The 6,860-nt window shown below is 44.7% G+C and overlaps 1 pseudogene; it reads right to left on the bottom strand.

The window, feature by feature from the left end:
- Positions 1 to 3,962: 3,962 nt before the first annotated feature.
- LOC147339772 (melanoma-associated antigen B5-like) lies at positions 3,963 to 5,008 on the bottom strand (annotated as a pseudogene).
- Between the last annotated feature and the right edge of the window lie 1,852 nt (positions 5,009 to 6,860).

Consider the following 6,860-nt stretch of genomic DNA (forward strand, 5'->3'; position numbering starts at 1 on the left):
TCTTGTATTCCTGTGGTTTCCTTTGTGTCAGTTCTCACTATTTGATATCCTAGGGTTAGTTCTCTGCTAGTCTAGGATCTTGGAGCCAGTGGATCCACTCTAAAGGCTCAGGGCTTGACCTTGAGTTTTGCGTGGGTCTATACGTTCTTTTCTGCTCGTCATGTACTCCTGTCCACTCTCAGCTGGTACTCTGCATGCACTTCTGTGTCTGAAGGTGTATTCCTGATGTATCCATGGAGAGAGATGTATTCCACATCCACCAACTCCTCTTGCCATTTTGTTCCTCCTGGGGAAGATTCGTGAGAGTCCCTTGGACTTCAAGGAGATCTAACCAGTCAATTCTAAAGCATGTCACTCCTGAATATTCATTGGAAGGACTGATGCTGAAGCTGAAACGCCAGTATTTTGGCGACCTGATGTGAAGAACTGACTCATTGGAAAAGACACCGATGCTGGGAAAGATGGAAGGCAGGAAGAGAAGGAGGTGACAGAGGATGAAATGGTTGGCATCACCTACTCAATGGACATGAGTTTGAGCAAGCTCTGGGAATAGGTGATGCACAGGGAAGCCTGGCGTGCTGCAGACCATGGGGTTGCAAAGAGTCCGACACGACCGAGAGACTGAACAGAACAGATGAATCATCAAAATATTCTTGTCATTCCTATATTTTCTGGATGAGTTGAAGCCTTCCCTTGCTGCAAGGCTGATTCCCTTACGGTGGCAAAGAAGTGTGAGAAAATGTGTTCTCTCCTTGGTTTATCAAGTGTGATCCAGGCATACATTTCCCTGGGCAAATTATATGAACTTTAACCAAAACCTTGCAGGCTTCTTGAAATTATCATTATCCTTATGAGCCACCAACTTCAGGGAGGATTGACAGAAACAATACAAAAACTGGACTCTGGCAATATAAGAATTAGGAACATGGGGCTTAATGAATTACAAATATGATAATTTTCCTGATTTTTTGAGAGATTACTGTCTTTTAAAAATCTTTCATTTTCTAGATATAAGGAAATTTTTTAACACAGCAATTTGATAAATTGTACGTTTGTCATTAGAATTGAAACATTAATTTTTCTCTCCCTACCATATCACTCCAGAAATTAGAAATTCTCAGTGTTCTTCTTTTCTTAGGAAAATTGTTATTTTTCAAAAGTTCAGTGAGAATCTGTTCTTGTAGTGGGACACAAGTGGAAACATTGATTACACTGCCGAGACTTTGACTGGAATGTCATATTTGACAGACACAGGTAGACTTGGATATGACCAGATAACTTGAAACTAAGGTTAACCATAGGGAGCCATAAAAACCCTTTGGAAAAACAGCCTGGGACCTTGCTGACAGAATTCCCATCAGCCTTACCAGGTGAGTAATGAAGATCACTTCTGGCAGGCACAGGAACTTTAGGATGTATTGGGGACTTCAGGAAGAGAGGAATTCATCCAGATCTCTAGATTTGACAACAAGTCTTTGCTGTGGCTTCCTAGCCTCAAGAGGCTATTAAAATTTCCTTCTGGAGACTCCTTATGAACCGTTCCAGCAAAGCAGATTTAAAAGCGCCTATTGGCAAATTGTTATTCTTACTGTACTTAGATAAATAATCAGGCCAAGTTTATTGAATTTAGACTTCCTTTGCAAACAAATTAGGTCTTAGTTTTCCTGTCTTCAGTAGAAATGAGGGAGATGATAGACAGAAAAAATTGGTTCGATAGAAAGTGTACTACACATGTGTGGGTATTAGGTTCTAGTGGTATTACATTTCCTTGAAGTTTTATTATTTACCTGCAAACTGGGTTGGATCCTGAATTTTTCTAGTGTCCACCCGTATCTAGCTGCAAGTTTCTTACTAAAATTCCCAATTTCTCCCATCCTTTTGATGTGTCTGTGGGAAGACGGTAAGCTCCAAGCGATACACCTCTGCCATCTTGATCCACTCACTCTCCCATTCTTTTGACTTGAATCACTGAGAACTAACATTGCCATTTTCCTGAAGTCCTGCAACGTGAAGCTAGATGACTTGATGCAAACATCAGAGAAATTGTCACAACACCTTATGTTCAAATAGACTTCATGCCTGTTGCTGTATGAGCCACTCAGAAAGTTAACCTGATCACCCAGAGATATTGCTAACTGTGATAGAGACATTTCAAACTGCAATAGTTGCTTCAATCCTGACACCTAGAAAACCTCTTGACGGACTACCCCCTGGGCTCAGAAACTGGTTTGTAACCAGCTCCAATCGTTAACATCTGCTTTTCTTTTGTTTCCTTAGAAATGCCTCTTATTAATAACTACCTGATACCGCTTGCACCCTAGCCCTAGCTTTGGGAGCCCACCTGCATCACCACCTATTGAAATGAGATACCACTCTTTAAATGAACTGACCTGTTCTCAGAATTATGCAACTGCTGCCATGAAATGGAGGACTCCACTAATCCATTCTCTCTCTCCACAGTGACCAGATCAGCTTTTACCATGTGAGACTTGCAGGCAAGTTTCAGAAGAGGGACCTGCCAAGGCTTAGGGCACTCTGCCCCCAAGTATACCACAGTGGCATATTGATTATTTTGAACTCAAGTTACTTAAGAAACATCCAAGGAGGGACATTCCACCGCCCCCTGATATCTGCCTCCCTGAGAGCAGGAAATACATCTCATATGAAGGATGTACTGCCTGCATCTGGAGACAGAGGGAAACCCTTCTAACCAGAAATAGGCAGTTCAAGCAGAGAAGCCTGTATACACAAACCTTGTTAAGTCTTTCATTTACTACCCTGGGTACAGATTCAGTTTAGAACTAAAACCTAAGTTGATTTGTCCTGTCGATTCCTCACAAATTGTTTTGTTGTCTATAAAACAAAGAAGCTGCCTGCTTTGCCCACTTCTTAGGTCCCGTTTCTATGACACTTCTTGTGCACATGAATTGCAGTTTGTCTCTTTTTCTCCTGTTACCCTGTCTTGTGTCAAGTTTACTAGTAGTCTAACCACAAGAATTCAAAAGGGGTAAAGGGAGGAATGTCCTTCTTCCCTAAACACCTCAAGGGAGTTCACCCTTACATCTCAGAAACTCCCTGGAGACAATGTGTGTAGAATACCAGTCTGTGCACTGGAATCTCCTACATTGAGATTTCTGTCTGTTAGGGGCCAAATCGTGTCCCCTCCACAAATGCATATTGAGGGCATAACTCAGAGTACTTCAGAATGCAACTGTAGTTAGAAATAAGGTCTTTAAAGCGACGGTTGAGTTAAAATGAAGTCATTAGGATGGGCCATAACCCAGTGTGACTATAAGAAGAAATTGAGACACAAAAGGAGGCACCAGGGATATATGCACTGAAAAGGAATGCCAAGTGAAGAGGGTGGCCACCCGGCAGCCAAGGGGAGAGGCCTCAGGGTAAACCAGCCCTCATCTTGGACTTGCAGCCTCTAGAACTCAGAGAAAATAAATTTCCGTTATTTCAGCCACCCATTCTGTGGGGTTTTGTTGTGGAAAGCCTAACGAATCAGTACGTTACCCCAGGTAGAGATTTCTTCCTGGATAGTCTTTTTACTTTCCTGTCATTCCTAAAGGCTATCTCAAGATCTTGCTTATGTGATTGCAGCTCCTTGTTTCTAAAGTTGATGGGCATAGGGGAGGTCTTGATCTTAGCCTCACCAGAACTAGCATAGAGCCTTTCAAAGAGCAGATGCTCAAACAATAAATGAAGACAGTAAGAGGTCTAACTTGTTAAGATTTAATACCTCCTGCATCTTTCAAGAAGCATATCGAGGTATAAATTATTTAATTTTACAAAACAGAAGACAGAAAAGATGGAGAACAATCAAGGTTGATCATGTTTTGAAATTTTTTTCATTTTATTTTTTCATTCCATTGTCCCAGCAGTATTATTGTGGGATTGCTTCCCATTTCAGCAAAAGTCCCTATTTTGATGTCAAATTTTCTTATCTGGATGATTTTTTAAAAGTCTTGGTCTTCAGTAGGGGTGGGAGAAGCTGCTGAACATTGCCGTGGAACATGACTGGTGGTGCCAGGCCTGGCTGGAACTGTGACTCGAGCTCTCTCCTCCTCATCTCACAAAGCTTCTTCATATTGTGATGAGAAGGCGCTGGGGACCGTATCATTGACTTTTGCCAAAAATTCCAAGACTTTCATTTTGCTGGTTTCAGCATGGGCTCGTGGGCCCCACAGGAACTCGTAACGTGGAGGATCACTGTTGGCAACCTGGCGGTACTCCAGGTACTTCATCGTCACAAAGTCTTTGATGATGAGCTTCCTGGGCTCTCCATAGATGATGTGTTTTCTCCCAGCATATACTTGCATCATATTCAAGAATTTCCAGATATCTTCCTCAGAGGCACAGTTGCCCTTCACGAAGATCACAGCCAGAACTGTCATCAAGAGACCGGTCTTAGGTAAGCCCCTACCATCCCACACTCTCCCATTGTTGGGCAGGTTCAGTTTGCTGACAAGGTCATAGGAGTGGGTGGTTGAATCGACTTCCTTCAAGTCAACTGCAAAGACAGCCTCAATGTGTTCAGAGGCTCTCTTGAGAATCTCGGCAATCGGTTATGGTATCCTGGGTGGATAATCTTCAGCATGTTTTCCTTCATGATGGGCTGCTTCATTTTATATTTATGCAGAAGGAACTGTTCCAACACACCTGTCATGCTGTTCAGAGTATCACTGTAGGTGTTCTCGGTAGAAGATGAGACATCGGAGGAACCTGAATCTTCGTCATCTTGACTGGTATCTTCTTCATCAGATGTTGTGTCAGAAGTAGTTGAAAAAGTGCTGGTAGTAGATGGGGCTTCCGAAGACCCCTGGGAAGTGCTATTTGACCCAGTAGCTGAGGAGCTCTGTGAATTATCTTCTAAAAGAGAAGAGGTAGAGGGAAGCTCTTCCATTCCTGCAGCGGGCTGAACTCCCTTTTGACTCTGGGGCTCATATCGGGCCTGGTGGCGTTTCTCACGGATGCAGAGCTTATGATTCTGACCCCGAGGCATGATGACTGCGCTGGGGGACAATGATTAGAAGTGTGAGTAGGAGGGCAGGTGATAAGGGCACACAGGAAGACAAAGGTTGAGTGTGCAGCCGCAGCAGGGAAATACCACCTTGGTTATCAGGAAGGCTACATTTGTGGTTTTCTTGAGGGCACTGTTCTGAAAACCCCCAGGGTTCCTATTCTCCTAATCAGCTGTCCTTTGGGAAACATATTGAAGGAAATTAGAGTGATCTTTAGGCTTCATCCTGCTACCGCTGCCTCAGGCACGCTGGGGTGAGAGAAGGAGCTGGTAGCCTCCTACACAGAGGCATCTGTTATTTCGCATTCAAGACCACCACCCAACTAGTGGCCAGTCATAGGACCCATTCCCTCTGCTGTTCTCTAGTTGGCATCACAAAGCTCTCTGGGATTTCTGAGAAATGAAGAGGTCCTCAGCTTATCACCCCAGTCAGTAGTTATCACCCAGTACTGAGTGCTCAGGGGGAAGTGTTCTGTCCTGGCCTCTGGAGTCCTCAACATGAATTAAGAGTGCTTCCTTTGGTTCCCCATAGGGCCTGGTGTCCCCGCCCCTTTCTTGGAATAGTATCTGCACCTTCATACTAAGGGTTTCATTTCCTACACACCTGATATAAATAAATGTTGATGGAGCTTCAGCTTGATAGCTCTGCCCTGGTTCTTAAAGGGCTACAAGGAACAGGGCTGGATTCATTATCACTTCTTTTTATTGGTAGATGATCCCTCAGTCCTTGCTTTCGCCTCTGTTGTGGCCTAAAAGTCTACCCTCCCTTGGGTCCACCCCGTCTACTACTATACTTTCTTATAGTAGGGCAAGCATCTCCGTGAGACCCCTAGGAAAAAGTAGGATTCTCCTCATCCGTCCATACCTGTCCTTGGTCTTCTGAGGCACAGAGGATGAGATGAATCATATGGTTATGGGGTGTGTGGTTCCCTTCGTCTTCAGGGTATTCAGTTGGTTTCTGGAAAACCTGAAAATAATCTCACGGCTGGCCCTAGGCTATACCCCTTGGACCATGTCCCAACCCCACTTGTGACTTCATAGAAGGAAATGGGCATGTCATGTCAACAATGAGCAGGTATCCCAGGGATGCCAGGAAGGGCAGGGTTCTGTGCGGTTTCCTCAGAGTTCTGAGGTCAGAGGGTTTTGTAAGTCAAAAGCTTGACTCCTGGCAAGGTGTGGGGCTCCTTTCTCTGTTTACGTAAGGGAGCTCTCTCAGACTAAGGTCCTCACTCCCTGTGGTGCCAGAGAGGGGAAGTCTGGGAATGCCACACGAGGCTACTCCTACCTGTGCCTTCAGGGACGACATCAGGATTCAGGCTTCTTGGGGCCCTCTGTGTTCAGTGTATGGGTATGCCCTCACTCAGGTGCCTCACCTTGACTCCTGGGGGACTCTGGATTTCCTCTTTCTTTTAACCTAAGGTGACCCATGTAGACCAAAGACCATGTCCTTGCAAGCCCTGAAAAGAAGTGAGGGAATGCGCAGCCTGGCAGCCCTGTCTTGGCCTTCTGAGAGCAGACACAGGCCAGTCTCTCTGTGACTTCAGTTCCTCATTCATCTGTCTTTACCTTGACTCCTGTGTCTTCTATTAAAGACTTCTTGGGTAATGCCACGTCTTTGAAAAGTCTTAGTCTGCCTGCAACAAATCTCACAGAGAATGGGTAGAGTCCCAGGAGTGATGGGGAAGCTGCAGTCCGGGAGGGGCCCCAGGATAGGTGGTGTGCTATCAGAGAAAACACGCTGATCTCTTCCTTCTCTTCACTGACCAGACACAGCCTCTTGTAGAACCTTCACTCTAACAGATTTACTCTCTGAAAGGAAGGGGCTGAATTAAAT

This window comes from Bos grunniens, chromosome X (genome assembly GCF_055505025.1).
Source record: "Bos grunniens cultivar Pamir isolate PY7600 chromosome X, Bosgru_T2T1.0, whole genome shotgun sequence".
Classification (NCBI taxonomy): domain Eukaryota; kingdom Metazoa; phylum Chordata; class Mammalia; order Artiodactyla; family Bovidae; genus Bos; species Bos grunniens.